We start from the raw sequence: 13,611 nt of genomic DNA on the forward strand, positions 1-13,611 counted from the left end.
AATTGGACGTGGTGCGTCTTGTGGATCAGTTGCTGACAGCCAGAGGGATTTCAACACCTTTCAAAACTCCCCTCTCATTTGGAGTTGAGAGTTTTTCTCCATGGACTCTGACATATTCTCCTCCTTTGACCTCCTTGCTAGCATCAAAGCAATCTGCACCGACACCTATTTCGGTTCCCACTGATTTGGTTCCACTGGTGGATCTCATCATGGTTCCGGAGCCGACCCTTTGGTCTTCGGCTCGTTCAGAGCCAAACCATCCTCAGGATCATGACTGGACTGCAGGCACTGTGACCCCTAGTACAGCGCCAATTTTCTTCTACTGCACCGTCTACTACGGTTCTGGGAGTCCTGACAGCACTAAGTCCTCTTGGGGCTCCTTCCTTGGGAGTGGGCCCATCGGAGTGGGGTGTGACCCCGGTTCCGAGGTTGTCCTTCTAGGTTCTGGGCTCCCATCCCTCTTCAGGCAGGCCAACTTTCCAAGCGATGGAGAGGGCCCTTGCCTCTGTAGGCAAACCATTGGCGTCAGAATACCAGATATGTCCTCCCTCTGAGCCACAGCTGACACAAGCCACAGCTTTGGGACATTGAGCACAAGAGCCTCAAGATAACCTACTGAAGGGTGCCCCGTCTTCTGAGTCCATGTCAGAAGCCCCCACTGAAGAGGTTCCATGTAAGAAGCCATGCAAGAGGAAGCACGTAAACTCCCCTGAGGAGTCCCTCACCGAAGATACAGACTACGATGAAGGGGAGGGATCCCCACGTTTACCCCCTGAGGATGTCTTCGTTTGAGACATACTGGAAATCTTGAAACAGCGGGGAGACTGAAAGCCCACCAACACTTCCTCCAAGGAGTCTGTATTCTTGCAGGCTTTTCATGCTCGAGCTTCTACTTCTTGGGTGACCCCACCTGCAGATGAGCTAGTCCAACTTGTTGTGCAGCGCGCATGGAAGAGTCCTGATACTCGTGAACTAATCCCACAGAGACCAGACAAAATGTTATCCCCCACCTGAGGAAAGTCCACATTGGTCAAAGGACCTACCAGTAGATGCTATGTTGGTGGCAGCTGCCACTAGGAAAGACCTTGCCGAGGAGAGCCAGACTGTCCATTCCCGAAACAGCGAGTCTCGGGTGGTGGACAGGTTAGGGAAGCGAGTATTTGCCTCATTGATCTTTGCCATTCGGTCTTTGAGCTACTTGGCACATTTTACTAGGCTTCAGAGAGACCTAGTCTCAGAATTCTCTGAAAACTTAGCAGGAGCAGTTTATGATGAGGTACATGACAAAGTTGCCTCGCAGCTTGCAACCCTGGAATCCATATCCAACTCATCCATGCAGTTAATTTCTCACGCTACTGAAGGGGAGGTCAGAACTGTGGGTTCAGGCATTGTCATGATATGTCATGCTTGGATGCGCCTTTGTGACTTTGCAGACCCTTTTAAGTCTTCTTTTCTTAACACTCCAGTGGAAACTTCTTTGCTTTTTGGCCCAAAAGTGAAAGACACATTAGCCAGGTGTGAAAAAGACGGCAAGACCCTGTCTGCATGGGCGTATGTTTTTCAACCCCCCCCCCCTGCAACAACCTTACTCTATTAATTAGAGGAGTGGAAAGATGTGGCACAAGAAATCCCAGGGACCTTTCTGTGACACACATGGTGAGTTTAATCCCCAAGGTAGAGGGGATAACTCTTCTGGAAGACGCCCCTACAGAGGCAGAGGGGGGCCTGTGTAACCAGGGGTCCAGAGATTCCATCTCTGGACATCCCTATCAGTACTCCTGAAGAGCGGCCCAATTGATTTCCTCTGGAAGCAGTCAGGGGACGTATCTCTCTGTACCACCCTGCCTGGCAAACAATAACAACAGATTCTTGGGTGCAAAATATCATAGCCAGAGGTTATCACATACCATTCAATATTTATCCAAAGTCATCAAGACAAATTCCTGACATTCCACCCAGTTAAAGGGAAGCAGCAGCTCAAGAGAGAAGAAGGCTGTCTCAAAATAGAGTCATCCAGCCAGTCCCAGCAGACCAAATAGGATCCGGATTCTACTCAAGGTTGTTTTTAGTGCCAAAAAAGATAGGGGACTGGAGACCAATTTTGGATCTCATCATTTTAAAATTTGTCAACCAAACAAAATTCTGGATGGTCACGGTTCAGTCTAACCTCCCCTTTCTGGAGAAAGATGATTGGATGTGCTCAATAGATCTTCAGGATGCGTATTACCACATAAAAATGGACAAATGCTCCAGAAGATTTCTTTGCTTCTGGCTGGGAGCCAATCATTACCAATTCTGGGGTTGCCCTTTGGACTCTCTACAGCTCCCAGAGTGTTCACCAAATGCATGGCAGTGGTAACAGCTCACTTGAGACTTCAAGGATTCCGGGTGTTTCCATACTTAGACGAATGGCTCCTTACCACCCCCACCAAGCATCTACTGGTTACAACTCTAAACTACGCTCTAATACTGGCAGAATACCTAGGAATCTCTATAAACAGGGAGAAATGCAAACTGACTCCTTCTCAAACCTTGGAATTTATAGGAGCAACTTTCAATAGCTAATCCTACCTAGTCTCCCTCCCAGATCACAGACTGGAAAGACTGCGGTCTCAACTTTGGGTGATACTCTCTCAAGACCAAGTTTCAGCTCAGGCGGTCCTTCAGCTTTTAGGATCAATGGCAGCATCAATTACAATAGTTCCTCTAGCAAGGCTACACGTGAGGCTTCTTCAGTGGCTCCTACTGGCGCAGTGGTATCCTTCGCATCATCCTATGTCCTTTCAAATCTGCACAACAGAACGATGCAAACAAGATTTAACTTGGTGGATGAAGCCAGAGGAAGAACTATGGAGTCACCTTTTCTCCCCATCTCAACCCAGGGCCATAGTGACCATGGACGCTTCCCTGATGGGGGGCATTTTCAGGGAAAGATAGTCCAAGGCACGTGGTCAGATACAAAGGCCAGTCTGCATGTCAGTGTTCTAGAACTGAGGGCAGTGCTTCTAGTGTTGCAAGCATTCCAGTCTGTCTTCCTGTCAGGGACAATTACTATCCAGTCCGACAACGTCAGTGGTCTGGTACATCAACAAACAAGGGTGAACCAAGTCCAATCCGTTGTGTTGAGAAACCATGAGAATTTGACAATGGGTGATAGCTCCCAACCGCTTTCAGATTACAATGCATATTCCTGGGAATGCCAATGTGATTGCAGACAAGCTGAGCAGATGTATCCTACTGCCTCATGAGTGCTCCCTCAATCCTACCATTGTGGCAAAGATCTTCAGCCGCTGGGGCCAGCTTTGCTGTGACCTATTCACCTCTCCAGCAAATCACAAATGCAGCAGCTACTTTGCCCTAATTCCCCCGCAGAGGGAGTCCCCGAGGGATGCTCTGATACACGATTGGCCCATGGGACTTCTGTATGCTTTCCCTCCACTTCTCCTAATTCCAGAATTTCTAAAGAAGACCCTTCGGCTGAGAAGCAGAGTAATCCTCATTGCACTCTACTGGCCCCGACAAGTTTGGTTTCCCTTCCTTTGGCCTCACCTAGTATACCAACCATGGATTCTGGATCCAACTCCAGAACTGATCTTGTACCCTCAAGGGTTGACTCATCCAAACATATCCAGCCTCAAGCTGACAGCTTGGTTTCTCCACTTCCAGTAATTGCCAGGCAGAAAAACCTTACCTCCCCGGTTGTAATATTCTTCTAGCTTCACATAAAGCATCCACCAGGAAAATCTACTTTAGCAAGTGGAAGTGATTCCTTATTTGATCCAGACAAAGAAAACTACACCCTTGCTCAGCTCCTGTTAGTGTACTTTTGGATTATTTGTCAGGTCTTCTTCATTCAGGAGCAGCAGCCTCCACTATTCAAGTACATTTGGCTGCTATCTCAAAGTTCCATAATGGATTCCAAGACTCATCATTGATCTCCCATCATCTCTATAGAACCTTCTTGAAAGGGGTCTCGGTTATCAGATCACCTTTCAAAGAACCAATCGAACCGTGGAGCTTAACACAATTACCTTTCGAACCTGCCACCACTTGCGATATAAAGTTTTTATCCTGGAAATCACTATTTCTTGTAGCCGTCACCTCAGCAAGACACATATCCAAGCTTCAGGTCTTGTGCATAAAATGCCCTTACATAGTCTTTCATAAGGACAGAGTATCACTCCGGACTAACCCTTCCTTTCTGCCCAAAGTTATCTCAGAATTGACAATTGACCAGACAATTGACCTACCAGTCTTTTTTCCTAGCTACTTAAATAAAGGAGAATATTGTCGTCATTTGTTGGATGTGCATAGATAATTACGATTTTATCTGGACAGAACTAAATCAGTATGTAAATCAGACCATTTGTTTGTTTCCTACTTAGGTCCTAAATTGGGAAACTCTATTTCTAAAGTGACCTTATCTAAGTGGTTGAGAAACTGTATATCCTTTGTCTACCAACACAATAAAACTCCTCTACCAGGCAAAGTCAAAACACACTCCACTAGATCAGTGTCGGCTTCTGTGGCTTTTCATTCCAAGGCCCCAATGGATGATATCTGTGCAGCTGCAACCTGGGCTACCTCTCATACCTTTATCACTCATTACAAATTGGATTTGGTCTCCAGGGGGAGAGCATCCTTTGGTTCAATGGTACTCAGGAACATCCTTCCATAAGGGCCTCCTGGGATATAAAGTAGCTAGGGACTCAGTCCCATCAGTAACGAATGAATGAAGATTAACAACATCAGATAAAGAAGTTATGTTCTTACCATAACGTTCCATCTGTGTTGTTCATCTTCATTAATTCATTATGTCCCACCCTCCTTCCCTGTCCAAGGGGCTCCTGGAGGTTCGGATTTGGTCCAAATCCCGCTTTAGTGGACCTTCTCAGAAAAAGCCTCTGCTTTCTTTATTATGGGCAAACTTGATCTGAGGTAACACGGAGAGGGGCACTATGGACAAAGCTTAGCTTGAGAGTTTTTTTGGCTGGCACAAACTTGTTATAAGGCTGACTCAGTTCCGAGGACGGAACCGACACCCATCAGTAATGAATGAATGAAGATGAATAACACAGATGGAATGTTATGGTAAGAATATAACTTAGGCATTCGCATGATTACTACCAATATCAGAAGCCCTACTTTGGTGTAATAATAGAAACCTAGCAAATCAGCAACTAAGGTCTGCCAGTATACAGTTACAAACTGGATATCTGACTCGGGTTGCCTACACTAATGAGGAGTATTTCAGCAATGCCTACCTCAGCATCCCTGAATGTAAATGCATCCAGTATAAACTGCAAAGTAAAGGGCGGGTTCTTCTATGACATACAAAATATTTCAGTCAATACTAGGTATATTACACTACAGACTACTCAGGAACAAATGTGCGACTTCCATCAGAGATTACTTTCTGCATTTATAAAGAGACACTGGAAACATAAATAACACTGGGCCGGTATTAGTTGCTTACTAGGGAATAAAATCAAGGACAAATTTCAGGCCTTCCTTTTAGCTTTCTGACAACAAAATGCATACTTACTTTTGACCTAGGCCAACTTTCAGAGTTTCCAATGGGCCTTGGTGGCAACAAAAGTCACATTTGAGTATTATGAATTACCAACATAACATACTTATTTTGTAGAACTGTTGAAGCGTATGCTTACCTCTTATAAGCAGTAAATAAATTACTGTAAAAAAGGAAAAGCACACATCTTCTTCTGGCTGACAGGTTCCCCTCAAATTCATTCAAAAACAATTGACTATATGGTCATATGAGAGACTTGAATTACTAACGGCAGTATTCTGGAATGCAAAGTGCGTGCTCTCAGGAAAAATCATTACATCATTTCTTTTCATACAATAGGTGAATTTAAGATCATCATCAGTTAGAAGTCTAACTATTTTCACTACTTTTCTTAAGTTTCTGCAGCAGTGGTTCATGCATAGAGCTTTTTTGACTATTTTCAGCAGTAAGTGGACATATCTGGTACCAGACAGCTACACTCATCTCCCCATAAAGAGGTAACCCCATATATGTCAGAATCATCTCAAAAAACTGTTAGAAGGCAACCAACTACTACACACTTGTATAATGACTGCCATATTTTGCTCCTCAGCACCATATATCACTAATGGACCTCATTAGCAGAGGTGTAGCAAGGGTGGGGTGAATGGGGCAGCCACCCTGGCAACAAAGTCTTAGGGGTAGTGATCACCATATGCAGATCTTCAGTGTGTTACCAGCATTCAGCTTTCAGAAATGAATACTGGCATCGCATCTGCAGTCAGAATGGAAGCACTTTAGCACTCTGTGTTTGGAAAAAGTGCAGTAGCAGCTGCATGCTAAATGCAGCAACCTGTTTGCTACAGTTTAAAAGGAAAAGAGAGCTTATTTTTTCTTTGCTCTTCATGTCCAAGGCAAGGAGAGGATGTTTTTGTTTTTGTTTGTTGATGAATGGGGGTTGGGGAGGTGCACCAGGCACCACAGTAGCAATCTACATCTCTGGTCATTATTTATTTATTTATTTATTTATTTATTTACCAGGAAGGTCCACTGGGCCAGGTGAGCTCATTTTCAGTGGAGGCCTAGGGAGAAAAGCTCCAGAAGGTTAAACAACAAACATAATATAAATCTATGATATTAAAAAAACAATACAAGAGTCTACATGCTATGCAATCGGTAGTTATAGTTAAGCACACAATTGATATACATATATTTACAAAACAATTGAAGATATGCTGTGTCATATAAACATTAATTTAAGCTAGATACACTAGATTATTTACATATATAGTGTGAAACAGTTCAGAAGCAGTGGGTGGGTTATGGTTGGACTAGTATAGATATAGCAATATGATCAGTTATGCTATATTCAAGTAATTGATGTAGATATTATATAGCATTTTGCAACAGAGAGAGTAAGTTCCCAAAAATAGAAAGTTAATTTATTGAAGAGAGAAGTTTTACTAAAAGTGAATAGATATTTTTTACAAGGTGTACAAGTGGTTATAAGGCTGTGGAGTTAAGATGGAGGAAGTCAGGTATTAGGGAGGGCTGATTTAGAACAAGAGCACTGCCAGAGAGAAGAAAGATGTTGTTTGAGGGACTTTTTAAAGAGAACAGGCTTACTGGTGGTTCTGATTGGTGATGGGAGAGAGTTCCATAGCTTAAAAACAGTGAAAGAATAGAGTATTTGTCCAGGTGGAAGGTCTGGCTTTATGACTTTGAGCTGTAGTTTGTTTTCTGATCTGAGAGCTCTGTTAGGATGATACAAAGTCAGTATAGATGAAAGAGAAGGTCACTCAGAAGGTCTGTGTAGAAGTCTATGTACAGTAGGCAGTTGGAAATATGTGGGATAGTGTGGGAGTTCGAGCCATTTAAGTTGTTCTATAGATGAGCAGTGATGATCTGAGAATATAGCATTGGACACTAATTTAGTAATTTTGTTGCAGCATGTGTCGAATTTATATTTAAGAGAGGACTGGATATTGGTAAGGATAGGAGCACCATATAGCAGAAATGGCAGTAGGAAGGATGTGGCAAGTGACATTTTTGCTTTATGGCTAAGGAAATATTTATGTCCGTAGAGCATGCCTAATTTTTTTATGTTTTTTTTTATGTTGATGTGAATGTGGAGGTCAAATGTAAGGTCTTCATCTATTATAACACCTAACAGTTTGGTGTTTGGCATGACCCCTGTGATGGTGTTGTTTTTGGCCTGGATAGTGAAATATTTTTTGTTGAGGAAGGTGTTTTTTAGGAGTTTTCATTAGCAAGCAATATTTCAAACCTTCAGGGAATAATTGCATGCAGTGCCGATATCTGCTTACCCTTGTTGAGTCCAAAAGTTGCAAAAGCTGAAGACCACAACAACATCTCATCTACACTCTGTAATTATAGCAAGCAAACAGCCACACTTACTACCGCAGTGAGTGCTGAGTGCTTCAGCCATAGCCTACAAATGCAGTATCAGCAATATCCTTGTAGTTTCATAAATCATTACTTGTACTGTACCTGTGCACCGCTAGCTCCTGCTGATTAGGCTACATAGCATCTCATGTTCAGGGCAGCCACTCCCTTCACCCTGCCCTAGTTATGGCTCTGGCTGAGAGCCATGAACGGTGGCCAGAATATGTGAATGCACAGGCTATGAGGGAGTGTCTCAACTTTAGGACAGTGTGTAGACACTATTAAAGAGGTGATTGTGCCTTGCAGCTAACAATGGCTATCTGAATGACACCACCATATAGGGAGTTGGTCTCCCAGTATTCTGTCAAGCCATCCTCTGTAAGCAGGAAAGCTGGGTCCCAGTCTCACTCTTCTCCTGCACCCTGACATCCCCAGTCCACATCAGCTGATGACCCTGGTATGGGAAGCTTTAAATACTTAGGTGATGCTGTATAATTGTGGTATCATGGCGGAGAGTGCTCCAGAGAGACACACTTTCTCAGAAGTCATCACATCCTACACAACCACCACAGATTCAAATAAGAAAAAATGAAGATAAACATGTGCATAATTCAGGGCATTATACCAGAACAAGAGATGAACAGAGTTACAGAAGTGTCTGGATTTTTCAAATATGTCTTCAAATTGCAGTCAGAGTACAGTGCAGTATGGTCATACCTGTATATATATATATATATATATATATATATATATATATATATATATATATATATATATATAGGTCTACTTCAGTAGACCAACTTACCTGATAACCGAAGGCCAGACACCCGAGACCAAGAGACCAAAAAGATCAGGACACTGAACGGCAAAAAAGCGAAAGTTTAACATGGGAAAAGCGTTGGTTGGTCAACATGGTGACCTTTGCCCTTTTCCACACTGTAGTGCGATCTCAGAGTTGGTATATGTAAGTAATGGGGGTCTGGGGGTCTGAAGGATGAAGCCCCCCACTTGGGTGGGTTGAGTTTAGTGTGGTTTGTTTATGTGGTGGTGTTGGACAACTTACCATTTTCCCAGTGTTAGTTTTTGATGTTTTGTATGTTCGGTGTCCTGGTCTGTTCGGTTCTTTTGTCTTGGGAATCTGGGCTTTGGTTTTCTGGTAAGTCGATCTGAAGTAGATCCATATATATATATATATATATATATATATATATATATATATATATATATATATATATATATATATATATATATATATATATATCTCAGTGTACATCCACTAGTGACATTCACAGGTAAAATTAAATATATTCAGTGTGCATTATGTTTACACAGTTTAACAACCACATTTGAAATGAGTATTATGGCTATGTAAAATAATATAGTCATTTTTTTTAATTAATTTAGTGTGTTATTATTGGTCACATTTATGTAGTTAGTGAAGAAATATATAATAGCCTTAGTCTGGCCTCAGGTTTACTGAAATATGTAGAGTAAATGTCTTTAATGATAAATGTATAGTGATGCGGTTTGATGTATGCATTTGCCAGTAGGCATGAGTTGTGGTAATATGTAAAGCTCTTATGATCCTCTGACTTTGTTGACTGTTGTAATACGGCTAATGGGGAGCAGTACTGTAATAAGATGTAGTGATGATATGTGACCAAAACTCATGTAGGTAGATAGAAGAGTCAACCTAACAGACTCTGAGACATTAGTCATTTTTTATTGGTTCACAGCATAGGGATGTCACCACCATTAACTTGCATTTTACCCAGCCTTTATCATGTAGCTACAATAATTTTCTTCTAATGTTAGTTATTTAAGTTAGAACTATGCATTCGGGTCCTCTTCATAACGTTGACCTACCTTTTATTGACTTTCAAAACATCGAGACGAAAATGTCGTAAGTTTACAGTCATGAACTCCCGGAACATTGTATTTTCTCTCCGGGAAAGTAACTACTTGGTTGCCATCATGAACTTTGCCCATCCTCTGCTGTAGTGTGATCTTGGAGTTGGTATATTTAATTGGGGGGGGGGCGAAGTCCCTCTCTTCGGTGGGTGTAATTTGCTACCATCTGTGATTTTATCGTTGGTGGCCAAGTGGTTACTTTCCCGGAGAGGGATACAATGTTCCGGGAGTTCGTGATTGTAAACATATGACGTTTTTGTCTTGACGTTTTGAAAGTTGACGCAGGGAGGGTCGACGTTTTGAAGGGGACTGATGTATTCACATCTTAAAGATACATATCTGTATTATAGTATACCTTCCACATCTTTACAATTGTGCTGTACAGTCAACTCATATGTAAGGCACATTTAAAGTACTTAGATTACTATTTAAAAGACTGTTACATATTTTTGGATTATGATTGTCCATAGTCATTAATTAATGTTTTGTTTGTGTAAACATAGAAGGTGTAGATAAGCATCACATTCTAAGATATTAGAGCCTCTTTCTACTTGTTATGTGTACTAATTGCTTATTCAAATTATACCAATAGCTATATAAAATCATCTATACTACACATATATATTCTCTTAGAAATCAACCTTATATTTACATTTTGTCTACATGCAATATTCATTTCAATTGTGGTGATCACATTGTTTGCTAGTACAGTATATGCATAATATATTATAATATAAATATAGTGGCATCAAAGTATGCTCTAAGTACATATCAAGGTACAGCAATTTTAATAGATAATGTACAGCACCTATATGACAATATTTCATGGGTAATATTCAAATTATAACTGAACACATCAATATTGCACATCTGTATCAGAGGCCCAAGCAGATGCATGAATTGCAATATCTTTACTATGAACTATCTGCTATAAAAAAATTGTATTAAAATGCTCAGGAAATGGCTCAGGAAACACAGAGAATAAGACCTCTAGTTCTTACACAAAGAATTTGTACATTAATGGTGCTATAGCAACACAACAGCACACAGTTCTAATAAATGTGACATCCAATAGCTGTATACAAGAATCGTTGCTAGGTTACTACACTGTCAACTAAACATAATACATGCTGGAACATATCTTGTACTACCTGTGTATGCCACTGTTGTAAGTACATTGTATAGCAAATATTTAACGTTATGTAATTATATTAACTTTTCTACAAGTATGCTACAAGTCCTTATGGGTAAATGGGTAATATGTTAACCACAACTGTGAACACTGTTTTTCCTAGTCCCCTACATATATAACTACCTTTTTTCAGCAGAACAAAGCCTATTATAATACTATGTGATAAGGAGTAATATAGATGTTGGTACCGATCAGGAGTGGTATGTCAGTGTATTGTTACAGTTACACAGTCTAATGCATTACCAGCATATATGAACCTCTACTACTTGCATTTACACTTTGCTTTACATAGCAAACTAATCAGTGCAGTCACACATGTGCTCAGACTATTGCATGCTAACAGAAACAGTTGTATGTATATCCAGGCATGACCATACTGTACATCATAACAACTAACTGTGATATTCTAGACATACCTACAAAGTCCATATTTCTGCAACTCCTCTCATCTTTCACTCTAGCAATGAGCCCTGTATCATCATATGCATGCATATTTCACTGCAAAATTGATTGTTTGTTTTGCAAATACATATGGATAGGGGTGATATTTGTGGAAGTATGTTTCCTCCCCTCCCTGATAGCAAGTATATTTATTCTCACTCAAATGACTAACCCACATTTGCTGGGCTCACAAGCTGGATGCAGAAAGAGACTGAACTTGGGAGCTATCACTGATGCTCACATAGGGTGGCTTAAAACAATGCTAGAGGCCCTTTTCCTATGTGCTGGCATCATTCAGACAATAATTGTAAGCTATTAGGCATGAATTTCTATTTAAGTGTGTCTCCACTGCCCTCTTAAAGTGACAATTTCCCCTTATCGCTTGCCTATTCACCTAGTCAAGCTGTTGTTCATGGTTTTGATCTTGACCAAGCTCCAGGGCCACAAGGATCACCTGTCTCATGCTAGCACATTGTCAGTATCCCTTCCATGTATCTGAGGTAAGCAGGCATAGCCTCATTATTCCTTTCCTCTGCCAGCTCCTACAGGTGCCGGGACTGTACAAATTGTCAGGGCTTCATTCTCTACACCAATTCTGCTGACGTGCTTTCCAAGACTAACATACTTTAGCATATACTACCAGGTCGTCAAGTGTTTGCAGATGTTGTTACTGTTTGCCATCACTCACATGTGTGTTATGTATTTACAGAGAATAAGATTCTGAAACATTGCATGCTAATGAGGCCCTCTAGTGATGTATGGCACTGGACAGGCAAATATGGTGACCAATATGTCACAGAATTCTGCAGTATTCTGAGACACTCACATATATGGGACTATTACTTCTACATTGGGAGGTACTATAATTGCCTAAAACAAGATATGTCCACTTATCTATTACCTCATATCTCCTGGGCTGTATTGCATTTTTAGCTCTGCGTTATATATGTACATGACTATAGCACTCCTGCCATGTGTTGCTGTTGAGGAATACTTTTGCATGGAAGAGTCTACTTGCATATTGTGATATTGCTTATATTTTCTGAAACATCCTTAAGAAACTGTTTAATGCAGATAACAGTATTTCGCTGTAATGCTTGTTGTGTACACCTCTTGTGGATACTGATGCATATCTTTCCATGTTTGTGTGCTGCCCATAGCTATGTTATGTTCTCAGCATGAAAACCTGTCTGTCATCTGCACCTATCCATTAGAGTATGCTACATAACATTACCATATGCAAGTAGTTACATATCTAAGTGGCTGTGTAGAAACATAAATCAATATGATGTTCAGATACAGTATATTTCTCTCATATACATATGTATTCATGCATATGTGTGTACGTGCATTTATATATATATATATATATATATATATTTTTTTTTACATTTGTTAACCAGGGGTGTCTGACTGAGCCGAAAAGGCCCTTTTTCAGCGGAGGCTTGGGGAGAGAAGTTCCACACAGAAAAATTACAGATACATGTAGATATTTAGACATGATGAGTATACACACAAATTACAATAGACATGTTTTACAGTGGTATGCAGCACATCAACAGTTACAGTGGAGAGAACAAACAAGAAAATATTAATTTAAAAATAAAGGTAATTCATTGATTTGTGGTGTACAGCTGAAATTTGGAACATAGGTAGAATACATACATAGTACATTAGCCAGTGTTTGTGAGTAAGAGTGAAAACTATTATCAATAGACAGCTACATAGATAGATATAGATATACACACACAAAATAGATAGACATTTGTGTGTGTGTGTGTGTGTGTGTGTGTGTGTGTGTGTGTGTGTGTGTGTGTGTGTGTGTGTGTGTGTGTGTGTGTGTGTGTGTGTGTGTGTGTGTGTGTGTGTGTGTGTGTGTGTGTGTGTTGGTGCATATATATGTAGATATGACCCTAATGTAAGCAAAATCAACAAATGCTGCATTACTGCACTGGATAAAAATCTGTCCTGTCAATGTTGCAATTCATGTGTATAACACACTGTTTTCTCTTTAACTACTGAAAAAATTGGGTCTGTATCAGAAGATCGAAGTTTCAAAACTTCGAATCTGATATGGTCGACACCATATGAATCTTTTAATGGAGATCTCCGAACAGCGTGGAAAGGGAAAATTTCCCTTTTCTGCACTGTA

The sequence above is a fragment of the Protopterus annectens genome, chromosome 11.part0 (genome assembly GCF_019279795.1).
Source record: "Protopterus annectens isolate FY-2018-M chromosome 11.part0, PAN1.0, whole genome shotgun sequence".
Lineage (NCBI taxonomy): Eukaryota > Metazoa > Chordata > Ceratodontiformes > Protopteridae > Protopterus > Protopterus annectens.